This window comes from Heterodontus francisci, chromosome 1, assembly GCF_036365525.1.
Source record: "Heterodontus francisci isolate sHetFra1 chromosome 1, sHetFra1.hap1, whole genome shotgun sequence".
Taxonomy (NCBI): Eukaryota; Metazoa; Chordata; class Chondrichthyes; order Heterodontiformes; family Heterodontidae; genus Heterodontus; species Heterodontus francisci.
The window spans coordinates 149,719,299-149,739,461 of NC_090371.1; positions in this window are offsets into that span (position 1 = coordinate 149,719,299).

Here is a 20,163-nt window from a genome sequence, read left to right on the forward strand (position 1 = left end):
CAGGGCTCTCCATGGGCCTTGCTTTAATGGGTGACCTCCACATGTGGCGGAGACCCTCCTCACTGCTGACGTAATGCCAGTGGCAGGGAGGAAGAGGCCCTCAAGTAGCTGTTAATAGGCCTCTTAAGGGCCTCAAGTGGCCTCTGGGTGGGAAGACCATGGTGTATGAGGCACAATTTCAAAGTTTGCATATGATACAAAACTTAGAAGCATTGTGAACTGTGAGGAGGATAGTGTGGAACTTCAGAAGGACATACACAAGTTGGTGAAATGGGCAGACAGATGGCAGAAGAAGTTCAATGCAGAGAAATGTGAAGTGATTCATTTTGGTAGTAAGAACATGGAGAGACAATAGAGAATTAGGGCACAATTCTAAAGTGGGTGCAGGAGCAGAGGACCTGGGTGTATATGTGCACAAGTCATTGAAGGTGGCAGGACAGGTTGAGAGAGTGGTTAATAAAGCATACAGTATCCTGGGCTTTATTAATAGGGGCATAGAGTAGAAGAGCAAGGAAGTTATGTTGAACTTGTTTCAGACACTAGTTCGGCCTCAGCTGAAGTATTGCGTCCAATTCTGGGCTCCGCACTTGAGGAAAGACATGAGGGCATTGGAGAGAATACAGAAGAGATTAGTGAGAATGGTTCCAGGGATGAGGAGTTTCAGTTATGAAGATAGATTGTAGAAGTTTTCCTTGGAGAAGAGAAGGCTGAGAGATGATTTAATAGAGGTATTCAAAATCATGAGGGGTCTGGACAGAGTAGATAGAGAGAAACTGTTCCCACTTGTGAAAGGATCGAGAACAAGAGGGCACAGATTTAAGATATTTGTTAAGAGAAGCAAAAGTGACATGAGAAAAAGCTTTTTCACGCAGCGAGTGGTTAAGGTCTGGAATGCGCTGCCTGAGACCATGGTGGAGGCAGGTTCAATTGAAGCATTCAAAAGAGAATTAGACAGTTATATAAAAAGGAAGAATGTGCAGGGTTATGGGGAGAAAATAGGGGAATGGGACTGAGGGAATTGCTCTTTCAGAGAGCCTGTGCGGACACGATGGGCTGAATGGCCTCCTTTTGCACTGTAACAAATCTGTGATTCTGTGCTTCTGTGACCACTATCCCACCCCCAACAAAATTGTGTTGCGACAGGAAAGCGACAAACCCTCTGCCCCCACCTCCCTTCACAATTCTATGGGCCCCCTGCCTCTTGTCTCTGGGGGGCCCATAAAATTCAGCCTTCTATTATTATGTAACCCACAACCTCCTGTTTCAGTTCTCTCCCCACTCCCCATCTATCAGGTAATAAATAGTCCTGTTCTTGCAAGTTCAGTTATATAAATCTTGTCTTATACTGAACTTATTTCTCACCTTATCCTCCTCTTTTAGCAGAGATAGCTGCACCTCTGCTTGTGGCTTGTTCTGGGACCAAAATATATCAGTCTCTCTGGCTTTTCCTAGTCTTTGCTTTATCCATTCTTCTGCTGGACTGAATTTAGCTGCAACTATTTCTCAATTATGACATATTATTACCCCAGGCATTAAAAAAAATCATTTTAATGTCAGTTGCTCAATCTATGCCAACCTTTTGTGGACTATTGACTGACTGCTTAAATCCTGAGTTTAGAGGAAAAATTAATTACTGTTTTCAATGGTGAATCTTTGAAGTCTGTTACTGAATGAACAGGAAATTACTATTAAATGTTATTTATCAAGTGTATTTTTAAAGCAACAAAGAAAACATATTAAGGTTGAATTCAGCTGAATGTTATTTTGATGCACCTGTAATATGTTCATGCAACATTCTTAATTTATCCAATCTCTCTACATCTCCATTCCCTACCAAGATGGTCTAAAAGATCTCCGCTTCTTTCTTGAATGAACAACAAAGAACAAAGAACAGTACAGCACAGGAACAGGCCATTCGGCCCTCCAAGCCTGCGCCGATCTTGATGCCTGCCAAAACTAAAACCTTCTGCACTTCCGGGGACTGTATCCCTCTATTCCCATCCTATTCATGTATTTGTCAAGATGCCTCCCAAACGTCGCTATCGTACCTGCTTCCACCACCTCCCCCGGCAGCAAGTTCCAGGCACTCACCACCCTTTGTGTAAAGAACTTGCCTCGCACATCCCCTCTGAACTTTACCCCTCTCACCTTAAACCTATGTCCCCTAGTAACTGACTCTGCCACCCTGGGAAAAAGCTTCTGACTATCCACTCTGTCCATGCCGCTCATAACTTTGTAAACCTCGATCATGTCACCCCTCCACCTCCGTCGTTCCAGTGAAAACAATCCGGGTTTATCCAACCTCTCCTCATAGCTAATGCCCTCCAGACCAGGCAACATCCTGGTAAATCTCTTCTGTACCCTCTCTAAAGCCTCCACGTCCTTCTGGTAGTGTGGCGACCAGAATTGCACGCAATATTCTAAGTGTGGCCTAACTAAAGTTCTGTACAGCTGCAGCATGACTTGCCAATTTTTATACTCTATGCCCCAACCGATGAAGGCAAGCATGCCGTATGCCTTCTTGACTACCTTATCTACCTGCGTTGCCACTTTCAGTGACCTGTAAACCTGTACGCCCAGATCTCTCTGCCTGTCAATACTCCTAAGGGTTCTGCCATTTACTGTATACTTCCCACCTGCATTAGATCTTCCAAAATGCATTACCTCACATTTGTCTGGATTAAACTCCATTTCTCCGCCCATGTCTCCAACCGATCTATATCCTGCTGTATCGTCTGACAATCCTCATCACTATCCGCAACTCCACCAACCTTTGTGTCGTCCACAAACTTACGAGTCAGACCAGCTACATTTTCCTCCAAATCATTTATATATACTACAAAGAGCAAAGGTCCCAGCACTGATCCCTGCGGAACACCACTAGTCACATCCCTCCATTCAGAAAAGCAACCTTCCACTGCTACCCTCTGTCTTCTATGACCGAGCCAGTTCTGTATCCATCTTGCCAGCTTACCTCTGATCCCGTGTGACTTCACCTTTTGTACCAGTCTGCCATGAGGGACCTTGTCAAAGGCTTTACTGAAGTCCATATAGATAACATCCACTGCCCTTCCTTCATCAATCATCTTTGTCACTTCCTCAAAAAACTCAATCAAATTAGTGAGACACAACCTCCCCTTCAAAAAATCATGCTGCCTCTCACTAATAAGTTAGTTTGTTTCCAAATGGGAGTAAATCTTGTCCTGAAGAATCCTCTCTAATAATTTCCCTACCACTGATGTAAGGATCACCGGCCTATAATCCTGATTGCTGATTTTGTTGCAGAACACATAGAAATATATTACAAACACACTAACCAATGTACTTAAAATAGCATTTAGCAAATTTTAGCCATATTGTTCTTCATAAGCTTTAATTTACTTTAGTATTATTGCTGTCAGTATTATTGTCCTGTAAAACTCTTTAATATTATAATACCCATTGTTTGTATTGTGATATTAAGATGTCCAACACCATTATATAGTATATGCACATTTTTAGTGTAACATGTTCTATAGTTGCGTTGTGCAATATTATATAAAATATGATGTTAAAGTGTGTCTGTAACATCATGATATATCCACTTACACGTGATGGTTACAGTGCCCTTCACAACAGTTTGGTTTTTCAGACATTTAGCTAAGATGAGGGTCAGCACAAACCTTATCCGATTATTCAGCTGATGAGCAACATTGTGGACAATTCTCATTGCCGATTCTGGATCATATGGTGCAAGGGACCACGGGCTGGAATTTGTATTCCTGCCGCCAGGAGCGGCAGTGGGCGTGGGACATGCTGGCCATTCCCCACAGGAACTGCACCACCGCGCCAATGCGATTACATGGTGGGTGGCCATTTTGCATATTCACCTTGGCAGTCCCCCTAGTCACGTGGCAGGGACGGTCTCGGCAACGCCATTCACAGCGTCACCTGTTGAAGGAGCAGGTGCTGGCGCCATTTTTAAAAGGCTGCCAACCCTGCAAACAGTACACCCTAATGCAGAGTTCACCCCTTCCCCTCCCACCCATCAAAGTTCAGAGTTCGCCCCTTCCCCGCCCCCCCCCACCCATCAGAGTTCACAGCTCACCTCTTCCACCATCCCCCATACACATCAAATTGCAGAGTTCACCCCTTTCCCACCTCAGTGGCACCAGCATTCCGTGGATGGGAAAGTGAAGGCGCGTGAGTGCTGCTCGGCACGCTGAGGATCGGGAACTGAAGGTAAGATCACCTGGGCTTAGATTTTAATTCATGCAAATATGTTATGCTAAGTCGGCTCCCGTTGCAGACCAGCGGAGGGGCCGCCACAGAACTTCCCTGCTGACGGGAAGATCGGGTCTGACAATTCCAGCATCGGGTTCCGTGGTGGCTGCTGCCGCTCCGATTTTCCGGCCCTCCCGCCACAGAACCCGACGTCAGGATGGGAACAAAATCCAGCCCCACATTTTCTTACTAATGGTATTTAAGGAATGTCGTCAATGGGTACTGATCAAAGAACAATGCATCAGAAAATTTATGTGCTCAGTATTATTCAGTCTAAACTGAGATCCACAGAAACTTATTCAATAACCTAAATCATTTTATGTTGATATTGCTTGCAGCTGTCAGCATTGCCTTCAGCACTCATGATTGGTTTGTGGAGATCATAATGCCAACATTATATATTGATAGTGATTTGAATCCAGCCATAAAGTCACACATTTTCAGGAATTAATTTAATTAATTCAAATAAAGGGATTTCCATAGCTTGAAGACAAAGTCAAATCTAATTGTTTCTTTTTAAACAAAGGAATATGCCGGAAGGAATATATTTTCCTCTTAAGATAACATGGGCATGAGGGCATTATTTTACGATATTAACTTTTACCAGGACCACATTTATTGACAAAGCTGGACACCATTTGCTTTATGTTCCCCAGGGAACTGTCATTGTGTGCTGTCTATATTAGAGCTATGAACCTTCTGCTGTGCATCCCTCTCTTTTCAGAGGAAGAGGCTTGCAGGGTAGATGTGTTTGTACTTCATGTAATCAAGCTGTGCTTACGTTAGTGCAATCACCTTCATTGACAGAGGCAGATAATTGGACCTTGAGATGTCTGGAGACACCAGTCAATGGAAATGATGATCCATCAATGTCAATACTGCAGAACTGCAGATTCCTGCAACCAGACCTGGAAACCCTTTCAAGAACAAGACAGTTCTGTTAGTGGCTGTGAAATTACTGCTATCTTGATTTTCTATACTACTGGGCCCTTCCCAGCAACATCAGGAAATATGTTCTAAATCTAGCAATGCCACAGTATGTAATTGCATTATGCAGAAGATGGATCTCTGAGTTCATTACTTAGGCAACAACAAGAAAGAGCCCTGCATTTTGCTTGTCTGCTTGGATTCCCCAAAGTGCAGGGAAATATTATTAATATGTATGTGGCCATACAATGCCACCACCTTTTTGAACAAAAATTAATGAACAGAGAATAATTAATAATTTGTGCTTGCTACACTGGTTGTTGCCATGATTGCTTTCTTTTATGCCTATGCCTGGTGCCACCATCATTTCAAGAGCTCAGAAGACTGGATGGATGGCTGCTGACTGACTGTTTAGGATTATTTAAAACCAAAGACAAGACCCAACGAGCAATATCATCCAGTGAATGCTGATAGCAGATGCAGCAGAGCATTGGAAAGATGGAGTAAAGGTTCAGGTGCCTGAACTAACTGGTGGAGTGCTGCAATACAGGCTGACCAAGCAGTCCAAATTTATTGTTGACTGCCACTTCAAATTCAACTTTGCCCTGCAGACAGGGAAGCCAGGTTCAGTAATCAGAGGCAGAAGTCTTTCCTGCACAAGGAACCAACTACTGAGCAAGAAGTGAACAACAGACTTTACTAGAGGACACATTTAGTTAAATTCCTGAAGCATCCAAGGTCCAGCTGCTATCCAATAAAATACTGTCTCCAAGGGCCACAGTTTTACTTCAAAATTTACAAATACAATATTTCCCACAAACTATCTTACTCTGCCTTGTGTTGTGAAATGTTGGGTTGATGCTACATTTCAGGCTCTGCTACCTGCGCCCCCCCCACCACTACCCACCCCCCCCCCCCCCACCCCGCCCCCTTGGATACGGAAGAACAGATTTCAGTGTCATATTTTCCCTTGAAAAAGAGCTTGCATGGCAAGACAATCCAGTGTGTTTTGCTGCAGAGCGACAGTGTATGTCCTTATGTGAGGGAGTGTGTGAGGGAGGGAGGGAGAATGAAGAGAAAGAATGAGAAACAGAATTATGCTAACCATGAGTTGGGGGAAGCCTCTGATGTCTACCACTTGGACAACATCGCCTATATGTCCAGAAACTCCACTGCTCTCTCCTTGGAAGGAATCAAGGGTTATAGGTTAGATGGCTTCCTTTCAGTGTGCGTAAACTGCTGCCTCTTATGTGTAGTCTTCTCCTAAAAGTGGATAGAAAAGAAACATCTGTTGAAAGGAGAATCTCATAGAAAATTCATGCTATCCACGTGCCCAGGTCAGCAGTGACCTTATGCAAGTCTGTAAACTTACAACATGCAAGCACATAGTATTGACAACATGCTTAATGTTTATTGTATAACACATGTAATGAACCACAGGACAAATATATTACCATGGTAGAAATACGCTGTTTGAAGGTCAGATTTAATGCAAGATTGTAGGCATGAAAGTGAACTCGGTTCAGAATTTTGCTTTCTTTTATATTTATGTCTGATTGGTGTTGATGAGCTTTGTGCTGTGCTTTCTCCAGTGAACTATTGACCTGTGGACATCTCAGGCGTGTGGGCACCAATTATCCCTTTAAAGATCAACTTCAGCACCTATTTAAGCATGTGATATCTTAGTGTTCGCACTAGGTCTCCAAGCATTTTTTCGATTAATGTAAAAGGTTAAAGTACAGTTATAGCAGATCTTGTGCTTGGAGCATTAAAATGGTGGTCAGACATAAGTAGAAATAATTTTTCAGGCAGGGATACGGTACTGCATGTTTTTGTTACCGGACTGGCATTTCCAGAGGATGTGACTTAAACATCAGCATGACAGTTTTAGAATTCGAATTTAGTTAAAATAAAATCTGGAAATAAAAAGCTGGTATCAGTAAAAATGACCATGAAGTTGTCGGATTATCGTAAAAACCCAACTTCTTAACAAATGTCCTTTAGGTAAAGAAACCTGCTGTTCTTATCAGGCCAGGCCTATTTGTGACTCTAGTCCCACGTCAGCATGGTTAGCTCTTAACTGCCCCTAAATTGCCTTACAAGTCATTCAGTTATATCCAGGACAACTGTGGATGGACAATAATGGCTGCCTTGCCAGTCACATTCATGTACTGAGAATGACTATAAAAAAACTCAAAGGTGCTGTGTTTGATCTTGTAGCAGACTGACAATTTCAGCCAGCTTCATCAACTCCACCTCTCTGAATGCTTTAGACAATACTGAATTCAGGACTGAAAGGTGATTTGTTTTCTTTTCTGGAGCAACCAAACAGCATATATTCAACTTTGGATGCAACATTGGCTCATTTCCCAGTAAGCAGCAAGTGCAGTTGACAGCGATTTAATTTCACCATTTTGCTGGATCACCCAAAGTCCAGGCAATCAGTGAGGTAGCCATATTTTCCATATGAAATTCAGCTAAACAGAGGTCATGATCACAAAGTAGAAGTTACAAATGTTTGAACTAAAAACCCCATTTTCTAAAGTTCAGAATATTCATTTATAAAATAGAATCCTGTTCACTATATTTCATCTAGGGATTATGTTATGTTTATCACTAAAACTCCTAAGACCTGAGACTGAAGGATCCTATTCCTGGCATAGACTCTTGCTTAGTGGTATCTAAATTCTGCGCCTGGATCAAAGTCTCAGAGTTTTGGGGTTCTAGTTTTCAAGGGAGGGAGATTTTTCCAGACTTGTTTGTGCAAATGTTGCACTAAACACTGTCCTGTGAATTTGCCTAACAATTGTATTTGCTTTTCAAAATCAGGTTCAAAACTGGAAGTACAAATCACATTGAAAGAGTTAATCAGGCAGGATTCCCAGTTTACAATTGTTTGGTTTTGGTTTCGGCAATGCACTGGTGTAGATATCATGCCTCTGCCATTCTGTTGCATTCCCACCGTAGCACCAGTGGAATGACTTGAAAAGAGGCCAGAACCGAGATACACAAAATCAGACAGGATCTATAATAGGCAAGTGACCCCATGATCAGGTTACCAACCATGTGCTGAAGATAAAATTGATCCAATTGTGATTGGCTTAAACACTCATGACCTTGAATTTCCTCAATGTCAGTTGCACTGTAGATATGTTATTATTGTGCTGGAAAATAACGTTATTCACCAGCAGAGGGGGTTACATGCAAATTTCCTGAGCAAGCTGGTTGGGGAGATGGTGGCATAGTGGTAATGTCACTGATCTAGTAATCCTAAGGCCTGGGTTAATTCCCTGGGGACATGGGTTCAAATCCCATGATGGCAGCTGATGAAATTTTAATTAAGCTAATTAATAAAAATCTGGAATTGAAGTCTCAGTAATGGTGCCATGAAGCTATCATCAATTATCATAAAAACCCATCTGGTTCACTAATGTCTTTCAGGGAAGAAAATCTGCTGTCCTTACCTGGTCTGGCCTTCATGTGACTCCAAACCCACTGCAATGTGGTTGAATCTTAACAGTCCTCTGAAAAGGCCCAGCAAGCCACTCAGTTGTCAAGGGAAATTAGGGCTGGATAATAAATGCTGACCTTGCCAGTGACACCCACATACCATGAAACAGATAAAACAAAAATTAGCATATGAATTATTATAAATACTGATATGATTCATCTGAAAAACAAGTGTAAGCAGCTGAACCCTCAGGAAACTTGAGTGCAACAATGGTATCACTATCCAAAATTACCCTGCAAACTCCATTCTTCAGCACAACCCTGGGAGTGTTTTTTTCAATTCTTTTGAAATCTCAACACGGCATCTAGAACCCACATTTTTCTTCTATACTGGCAGCAGGATGGCATTGTAGTTGACACCTGTGCCCACGGGGAAACCATGTATAAGAGGTGGGAAAAGAACGGTGAACTTTACTGTGGAGGACCTTGATATCCGATTGCAAGAGGTGGAAGAGAGTGGATATAGGCTATTTGGACTATACTTACGCAACCCCAGCAGAGCAGTAGATAGTGTTGTCTGGAGACAGCTATCAAGGGCACTGCCTGGTGACTTGCACACCCCCAAGACTGTAGAACAATGCTGAAAAAATTTAATGACTTTCCCACCCTGGGCACCAACACACTCTTTTACAGCCATAAAGGTAGAAGCACTGTAATTGCAGAGATGGCAGAGATCCCAATAGCACCCTTAGAGAGTCACAGATGTCAGACGCACAGCTCCTCAAGAGGTCCTCATAGGATTGGTGTGGCCTGTTCACACATTGGGGAGGGTTGTACTTTGTGAGTTGTTGTCCTCTGTCCTGCTGCCTGATTGTCCCAGCCTGGACATGCTGCTTCTGCAACTCTTTCTCTGTTATGATTGTATAGAGTGGTATTCCATGGAGAAAGTCATTCCTTCCCTGAAGTCAATCTGAGCGCCGAGGTGGGAGGGTGGAGAAATTCAAGATCCTAAAACATTTCTCTGGGAGAGAGGAAAGCATTGTGGTAAAATGGAGTGCAGCTGTCAGTGCTTCACAAATGAAAAGGAATGGGTTAAAAAATGTTCCTCGGAATCCTATAATCAGTCAGTGAAGTTAATGCCTACTTCAGCTCACTGAATCCTCACTTACACTTATCTGCAGTGATGGAGGGAGTTATTGGGTTGTTTTTTTTATACTGAGATCAGGAGCAGCATAAACCCAGGAAACTTCCATGTCCTTGAACGTTACAGCTATGTAAATGAATGCTGAAGGGCTTTGACTGGCATTAGATTGACACTATTAAGAGATCCAGGAAACTTGAATTTAACATAATAGCAATGTTACTGTACCCAAAAACTCTTAAATGTAACCTTTCTCTTTTTAGTACAATAGCATGTTAAACATAGTGAGGACATTCAGGGCCTATGACATTTTTATAATCGACAGACTTTTAGATATATGGGTATTTTTCACCTATCAAGGTAGGCCAAGCAATTGAGCCGAGACCCTCAATCAATTTGTTGGCACAGTTATTATTTATTCAGAGACCAATTAGGCAGCCATCCAGAAATTTTGCTGGCCAATGCCACTTTTATCCTCTGGCAGGTGCCAAACTGGTGGCATGGGCAGCCACTTCTATTCAAATAAAGCAACTTTTCCCTAATTCTGGATACTCTGGAGGGTTCAGGATCAGCAATCAAAGGTGTTTCCTCTGCCAAACCAACAGAATGTGTGAATGCATTTTCAAAATGCTGGCTCCACTAATTTCATATCTACCCTCAGCCACAGTTCAGCTTTTAAAAAGAGTCAGCAGCTATGAATGTTCTATCACGATTGCTTTTAGCCTATTATTAAGACACTTGTTCAATGATTTCATCAGAATTCTTGCTATTATTACTTTGTCAAGACTTTGGCAGCTGTTAGTATGTTTGCATTAAGCTGTTTAAACCTAATGTAAAAATAAGCACATCATAAGGTGAGAGTCTACTTAATCTTAAAAGTTTCCATTAAATCTCCTCTTAGTTTTCTCTATTCAAGTGCAAATAGTCTGAGTACCTCAAGTATCATCTTTTACTTATAGCTTCAATTCCCCGACATCAGGTTGGTGAATGTATGCACTACATTCACTAAGGCTTTTTGTCCTTTCTATAATGGGGTGTACAAAATTCCACACAATACTCTAACTGTGGTCTAATCAATGCTTGTATAAATTTATTGTTACTTTTTTACTCTTGAATTCTATGCCCCATTTATAATACCCAAGAAGCTATCAACCTTATATTTTACAGAGTTATCAAACTGTACACACAAATTCAGTGAATTATTTCACCCGCTAAGTCTCTCTGTTCATTCACACCCATGAGTATTTTTTGAATCCTTGTTTCCCATCCCAAAAAATTGTTATTTCATATTTATTCACTCAAATTACTTCTACCATCTGCCTGCCCATTCTGCTAGCCTCTCTATTATCCAGAATTTCCTCAATATAATTTACACTGCTGTTGAATCTTTAAATAGGTATTACTTACACCATTGATCTCTCCATCAAGATACATGAAAGTTTTCTGGGTAAGCTCATTGCCCTCTGCTATGCATTTCTGAAACCATTGGTGTGAAACCAGTGTAAAGCTGGTGCAAGCAGTTGAAACAGCTAGAAACTTCGAATCAGCCTTTTAATGCCATTGTTTAGATTGCATTATTCAGTAGAACACCGTGGGACAAGAAGGTAAGGTAGGAAAACTACTTAGCTCTTTCCTTCCCTTCTCAAACTACTTCAATCTGTATGTCTTGTCAATTTGTATTACATTTGTACAGAATTTGAATATTCCGATTCCACCTGTGCCCAAAAAGCTGCAGCATCAAAGCAGAGATGTGAAATATGTAACTTCACTCATTCAGACCTCCAATCTTTCATGAGGGGCATTGAAGGCAGGATGAACAGACTCCTTGGTGTAGGTGCCATTAATTGATCAAAAATGTCAACTGGAGGGAGATGGCACTGGCACTGACTGCCAATCCCTTCGTTTCTCAGGACAGTAGCACATGCCAGGCCTCCGGCTTTCCCTCTCAGAGCACTATGTCAGTGGAAAGTGAGGCCAGGTTGCCCAGGAGCACCCTCCAGAGATGCTGCCAGTAGTGAACTTAGCCGCCATGAAACCAGCTCCAGCTCAACCCTTTGTTGGAGCCCACCACATCCTGCCATGCCGGTCTTCAGATGGCACTGTGAAGAAGCATGAGAATAGTCACCCATAGGTCTCCGTTACCTTCTTTCTAACTTCTGTTAACAGCCTAGAAGGTTATGTTAATTAAAGAGTGGTGATCAGATAATGCCATATTGGTTTTTAAAAGCCAGTAGTTAATCAATAGTGGCATTTCATATCACATTGCTATTATTGGTCACTTCTCCAAATATATGGGAAATGTTTGAAAACCAAGAAAATTATATTGGGCATAAAGATAACTTATCTATGTGTTGGTTTAATTAATCTAAGCTTTCTGCATAACAGTCAACATCAGCATCAGCATCACCATGGTGCTGTTGACGATCACAATTCACAGCATGCACTGGCCTTTCGGTGTAATGCTGGTAACATATCTGCTGACATTTCCTTTCCTGTAATTGCTATCAGACTCACAATTTTTACTTCGTGGGTAGTGTGAATAACAGTTGAAAGCTTTTGCAATCTGTTGCTCACAGGATATCGCACATGTAATAGCACATTAATGGTTCTTGTTGGCAAATGTGAAAGGTCCATAACTCATTGGCACCATGGGTTGAGTGCATCTTGAAGGTCATTCACATGAGAGAAAAGAAAACTGAGATGCAAGCCATTGGTGTGAAATTCTTCCAGAAATCTGTCGTAAACTTTTATTTAAAAGTTTTGTGCTGTACAAAAAAAGCACAATTCTTTCTAAAAGTAGAAAATATAACAGTCCAAACCAGAGCTTCCTAAATGTTTACCTTTTTCCTCAGCCGAGATGTCTCCTACACTGTGGCTGACAGGGCCCTTGACCAGTTCAGGTGCTTCTTCCCTTACCCCTTCCCTCCCCTGTCAGGATTATGATAGGATCCCAACTGCCCTTTCCTTCCACCCCATCAGCTTCCACATTCAACAGATTGGGCTGGATTCTATAGGCCCGCTGCCGAAATAGGCGGTGGGTCAGAAAATTGGCGGCCCGCACACATGGGGTGCACATTGCAGAGCCTCTGGGGTGTCCGCCGCCCCTGCCCCCCACCCCTCACCAATGACCTGGCGGGGCGGGCAAGCCATCCCCAGCAACGCCATCCGGTGCCACGGCGCAAGCGCCGGCGCCATTTTTAAAGGTCTCAGAGCCCTAAATGACAAATGAAATTTTTAAAGAGACCAGTAATTTAAAGTAAATAAAAATGATTTAAAAAAATCTTTCCAGGCCCTCTCCCACCCCCGCAATATCAATATATATCATCCCTACCCTTCCCCCTCCACCTCCGAAATACTTACCTTGATTATATGATCTTCCCCCGCCCAAAGCTCAGAATCTTTGTCCTTTACTCCTTCCCATCATTCCCTCGACCAATTGGGTAAATTTGACCCCACTGCCGCCTCCTGCACTGAGAAAATTATCTCCTCCCCCGTCCCCACAGGTGTCACACCTCGGTTCTCCGGCTGCCAGGATGAAGATCGGTGCAGCAAATCAGGAGGCGATGGGACCTTCATTAATTCAGGTAGGTTAATTTATTTACATATGGAAATCATGGTCCCGTCGCCGAGCGGCAGGGGGACTGCCACGAGGCCTCTCTGCCGCTGTTGAGATCAGGGTCGATGGCAGGTCTCATCCGCAGAAATCTTCATGCACCCCCCGCCACTGTTCCCAACGTCGAGGGCTCCATAAAATTCAGCCCATCATCTTCCGTCACCTTTAACACAATCCTACAATCAAACAAATTTTCCCCTTTTGAATGGTCTTAGATTTCTGAAGGGATCGTTCCTTTCATGACACCCTAGTTCATTATTCCATCACCCCTACCACCTGCTCTCCTTCCAGTGGTGCCTTTTCCCTCCCACTGTCCAATGATACAAACACTGCTTCTGTGTGGAAGAACGATTTACATGTATATCTGGTATAGTGTATTTACTCCTCACAATATAGGTTTCTCTACATCAGGAAAATCAAATGCAAATTATTTATTTTTATTTTATTTGGAGATACAGCACTGAAACAGGCCCTTTGGCCCACCGAGTCTGTGCCAACCAAGAACCACCCATTTATACTAACTCTATAGTAATCCCATATTCCCTAACACCTACCTACACTAGGGGCAATTTACAATGGCCAATTTACCTACCACCTGTAAGTCTTTGGCTGTGGGAGGAAACCAGAGCACCCAGGGAAAACCCACGCAGTCACAGGGAGAACTTGCAAACTCCGCACAGGCAGTACCCAGAATTGAACCCAGGTTCCTGGAGCTGTGAGGCTGCAGTGCTAACCACTGCGCCATGTGCCACCCCTAAATTAGGGTGATCACTTAGCTGAACACCTCCATTCTGTTCGCCACTGGGACCCTAAGCTACTTGTCACTTGCTATTTCAATTGTCTGTCCTACTTGCAGTCTGACCCCTCTGTCTTTGGCCTTCTACACTGTTCTAGGAAAGCTCAATATAATCTTGAGAGAACCACCTCTTTTTCTACCTGACACTTTGCAACCCATTAGATTTAACATTGTGTTTGATGATTTCAGATCTTAACCAAAACTCCCATTTTCTGTCTGGCAGGCAGTACTAGAAATGCAAGATGAATGAGCTGTTTATTCTGGGGATGGAGGAAGGAAGTGGGCTGGTACTTAGGGTGGGCACATCCAGTCAGAAGACTGCTGGTGGGAGGTCTGTGCTCTTGGTGTAAAACTGCATCTTTTTTCTTCTTCCATCAGCTTTCCATGCCACTGGAAACTGCTCTGCCTTGCCAGATTTTCATACTTCTCTTTCTGCTTACCCATTTTAGCCATTCATAGCCCTCTGTGTCTTTTATATATCTTTTATTTCTTTGATTTCTCTCATTATGCCTCCTTTTGTCTCCTGCTAATATCACGTCTGCTGTTTAAGTATTTTCACCCAAGCACTTCTCCTTAGAGCAGAGATTAAATTTTATAGAGCTGCACAAAATCATGAAAGGCTTTGATAGGTTAAGTAAGGAGGAACTATTTAATTGCAGAAGAGTCATTAATCGGAGCATACAAATTTAATGTAATTGGCAGAAGAATCAGAGATGCCATGAGGGAAAAAATTGCAGTGAGTTGTTATAATCTGGAATGTATGGCCAAAAAAGATGGCAGAAGCAATTTCAACAGTAACTTCCAAAAGGGAATTGGATAAATACTTGAAGGGAAAGTTTTGCAGGCCTATGGGGAAAGAACAGGGGAGTGGAACTAATTGGACAATTCATAGAGCCAGCGTAGGAATGATGGGCCAAATGGCCTCCTTCTGTGCTGTATCATTCTATGCTTCTATGATTCTCAGGTCATTCTATTCCTTTTCCTGTGTGGCTGTGTTTTTCTATTCCTCTTTTCCTCATTGTGTTTCCTTTTTAAATGCTGTTCGGCTGTGGCATCTTCTAGGCTTGAGGAAGGGCTAAAGAGCTGAGATGTCGACTGCTGTTTTTCTACAGCTTCTGTCTGACTGGATGAGTATTTCCAGCCTTTTCTGTTTTTATTTTCAGAAATTCCAGAATCTGCAGTGTTTGTTTTTTCGCTACTATTCAAGTGAGGGGAAATTTATAAATCTAAAGAGAAAAGTCAAAGCCACAGAGTAGTGTAGTGATTTGTGTAAAGATAGGCAGAGTGTGACAGGAAGGGAAAAAAGTTTTAAGGTAATAGTGCATCATTGAATACGGTAAAAAGGTAAAATTAAAGGCACTTTGTCTGAATACACAAAATATTTGTAACAAAGTACATGAATTAGTGACACAAATAGAGATAAATGGGTTTGATCTAATAGCCATTACAGAGGCGTTGGTACATGGTGACCAAAGTTGGGAACTAAATATTGCAGTTTTAGAAACATAAGAAATAGGAGCAGGAGTAGGCCATTCAGCCCAACAAGCCTGCTCTGCCATTCAAACAGATTATGGCTGCAGATGACACAAAGATAGGTAGGAAAATAAGTTGTGAAGAAGACATATGGAGACTACAAAGGGATGGAGAGAGGGTAAGTGCGTGGGCAAAGACCTGGCAAATGGAATATAATGTGGGAAAATGTGAAATTGTCCATTTTGGTAGGAAGAATAAAAAGGAAGCATATTATCTAAATGGTGAGAGATTGCAGAACTCTGAGATGCAAAGGGATCTGAGTGCATGAATTGCAAAAGGCTAGTATGCAGGCTCAGCAAGTAATTAGGAAAGCTAATAGAATGTTATCATTAATTGCGAGGGGAATTGAATACAAAAGTAGGGAGGCTATGCCTCAATTATACAGGGCATTGGTGAGACCACATTTGGAGTACTGTGTACAGTATTGGTTTCCTTATTTAAGGAAGAATGTAAATGCATTGGAGGAAGTTCAGAGAAGGGCTATTCGACTAATACCTGGAATGGGGGCTAGGCTTGTATCCACTGGAGTTTGGAAAAGTAAGAGGTGACTTGATTTAAACATATATGATCCTGAGGGGTCTTGATGAGGTAGATGTGGAAAAGATGTTTCCTCTTGTGGGAGAATCTAGAACTTGGGATCACTGTTTAAAAATAAGGGGTCGTCCATTTAAGACAGAGATGAGGAGAGATGTTTTATCTCTCAGAGGTCGTGAGTCTTCGGAAATCTTCCTCAAAAGGTGGTGGAAGCAGAGTCTTTGAACATTTTTAAGGCATAAATAGATAAATTCTTGATAAGCAAGGGGATGAAAGTTATTGAGGGTAGGCAGGAATGTGGAGTTGAGGTTACACTCAGATCAGCCATGATTTTGTTGAATGGCAGAGCAGGCTTGAGGGGCTGAGTGGCCTACTCCTGCTCCTAATTCGTATGTTCATATGGCTGATCATCTACCTCTACACCATTTTTCCCCATTATCCCCATATCCCTTGATGTCATTAGTATCCAGAAATCTATTGACTTCTGTCTTGAACATGCTCAATGATTGAGCTTCCACAGCCCCCTGGGGTAGAGAATTCCAAAGATTCACCACCCTCTGAGTAAAGAGATTCCTCCTCATCTCAGTCTTAAATGGCCTGCCCCTTATTCAGACACTGTGTCCCTGGTTCTAGACTCACCATCCAAAGGAAACAGCCTATCCACATCCACCCTGTCACGCCCTCGAAGAATTTTGCAAGTTTCAATGAGATCACCTCTCATTCTTCGTAACTCTACAGAATACAAGCCCAGTTTCTTCAATCCCACCTCATAAGACAATCCTGCTATTCCAGAGATTAGTCTGGTGAATCTGCATTGCACTCTGTCTATGGCAACTATATCCTTCCTCAGATAAGGAGACCAAACTGTACACAATACTCCAGATGAGGCCTCACCAAGGCTCTATACAATTGCAGCAAGCCATCTCTACTCCTGCACTCAAATCCCCTTGAAATGAAGGTCAACATACCATTTGCCTTCCTAATTGCTTGCTGCACCTGCATACTAGCTTTTAGTGACAAAAGGTATACAAAATGGAAAAGGAGGGGGTAGGCCTAATAGTAAAGGATGGCATAAGGACAGTAGTGAGAAAGAATCATGACTCAGAAGATCAGCAAGTAGAATCAGTATTGATGGAGATAAGAAATTACAAGGGTCAGAAAATAGGCCCCTCAACGGTAGCTCTACTGTTGGACCAGAGTATTAGCCAGAAAATAAAAGGAGCTTGTAACAAATAATTGTGGGGGGGCATTAATCTTCATATACTCTGGACAAATCAAATTGGCATAAATACTTTGGAAGGCGAGTTCATGGAATGCATTTGAGACAATTTCCGAGAACAATACATAATGGAACCAATTAGGCAACAGGTTATTTTAGATCTTGCTTGGTGTAATGAGAAAGGGTTAATTAGTAATCAAACAGTAAAGGATCCTCTGGGATAGAGTGACCATAATATGATAGGATTTCACATTGAATTTGAGAGTGATGTACATAAGTCCAAAACTAGAGTATTGAACTTAAATAAAACCAATTACATAGGTATGAGGGGAGAGTTGTCTAAGGTAGATTGGGAAATTAGATTAAAAGGTAAGACAGTAGATGAACAATGGTGAGCATTTAAAGAAATAATTAATGATTTTCAATAAATTTGCATTCCATTGAGAAATTAAAACTCCACAAGAAAAGGGATTCATCTATGGCTAATTAAAGAGGTTAAGGACAATTTAGATTAAAAGAAAAGGCTTATAATGTTGCCAAGAAGAGGATTGGGAGGATTTTAGATGCCAGCAAAGGATGATGAAAAAAATTGATAAAGAGGGCGAGTAAATGAACCAGAAATATAAGAGCAGATTGTAAGAGCGTCTACAAGTATCTAAAAAAGAGAGTAGCAAAAGTAAACATGGGTTCCTTGGAGGCTAAAACAGGAGAAATTATAAAAAGGAATAAGAAGGGCAGCGCATTAAACAAATAGTTTTTGTCTATCCTCACAGTAGATGACACAAGAAACATACCAGAAATAATGAGGAACTAAGGACTGAATTTTGTTGTGGTGACAGGGATCACTGTGGTGGGCCGAAAGGTGGGGGGAGACTCCACCTCTGCCCTATGTCAGACCCTGAAGCCATTTAGCAGCTGGCAGGCAATTAACTGCCCACCATCTGGGACCCTGTCCCTTTAAGGGATGAGCACCCGCTTCCAGGAGCTGCCGGCCAATCGGAAGGCCGACAGCTCTACAGTACCAGCAGCACCACTGGGAGCAGTGGCCACTGTTGTTACTGCAGGAGGCCCTACAGCATCTAGGACATCTGGGAATCTGGGCGAGATAAACGGGGTTGGGGTTCCCGGGACAATTCAAGCAGGCCCTGGTGGTGGGATTGGTGGGGAGGGGGGGCGGTTAGTGAGGGTAAGGAGGGTCTTCCCCGGTGGCAATAATTGCTGCCAGGCGGGCACTCCGAGGATCCTGGATTGCCCCAAAGTAGGGACCCCACCCCGACTTCGATAAGAGGCCGCCAGGTTTTACCTGGCAGTGTCTCCCCACGTTGGCGTGTCTCTCCACCTTTAATAAAATTGAGGCAGAGGCAGGAAGAAGCCATCAAGTGGCAATTAGTTGGCCACTTAAGGGCCTCAATTGGCCTGGGGCAGGAAGGCAGCCCTTAGCTTTCCCCATCCTGGACTCAATTGGAAGATGTCAGGAAGGTGACAGGCACACCGTCTCTGCCTTCCAATGCAATTTTATGGGCCACTCTGCCTCCGTTCCTGTCCCGAGGGGGCCCATTAAATTCAGCCCTCAGAATCTAAAGAAAGTGAGGAACTTAAAGTGAGTAATGTTTGTATCGAAAAAGTTCTAGAGGAATTAATGAGACTGAAGGCCGACAAATCCCCTGGTCTTGGCAGCCTGCATCCTGGGGCTCTAAAAGAGGTGGCTGCAGAGATACTGGCTGCACTGGGGTTGTGATCTTCCAAAATTCCCTAGATTCTACAACAGTCCCAGTGGATTGGAAAATAGCAAATGTAACACTGCTATTCAAGAAAGGAGACAGAGAGGAATCAACAAAATACAGATCAGTTAGCCTGACATTAGTCATCAGAAAAATGCTGGAATCCCATTATTAAAAAAAGTGGTAACAGGACACTTACAAAATCATAATATGATTAGGCAGAGTCAACATGGATTTATGAAAGGGAAATCAGGTTTGACAAACCTATTAGGATTAATTGAGGATGTAAGTAGCACCGTAGATCAAGGGGATCCAGTGGGATGTAGTTTATTTGAAGTTTCAAAAGGCATTGGATAAGGTGCCACATGAAAGGTTATTGCACAAGATAAGAGCTTATGGAGATGTGGGTAATATGGTTGACGATTGGTTAAAGGACAGAAAGAAGACTAAGAATAAACAGGTCATTTTCAAGTTGGCAGGTTGTTAAGATTGGGTTATAGAAAGGATAAATGCTGGGACCTTAGCTATTTACTACCTAACAATCTATGTTAACAACTTAGATGAACAGACCGAGTGTAATATATCCAAGTTTGCTAATGATGTCTGCTATATATTGGGAGGAATTTGTAAAGAAAGTCAGACACTAAGATGGCCAGATCACATGTTTAATGATGTCAACACACACCGGGCATTGGGGGTGGTTGGGGCAGCGGCGGGGGGAGAGGGGGCCTCCATCGGGCACTGCTTGAAAGCCAGCATTCCAGCCCCCTACTGAGGATGTCTACTAAGATTGAAAAAAATTCACAAACAATCCAGGTGGAAAGCTAGTCACATAACTGGCCTGCTGACCCAGGTTTGGTTTGAATTGTGTTCACATAACAGTTTGGGTCAGACTGCAACTGAACTTGAAGGAAGACAGCATCTCCCTGTCTTGCTCTCTTTCTCTCTCTCTCTCTCACGAAAAGT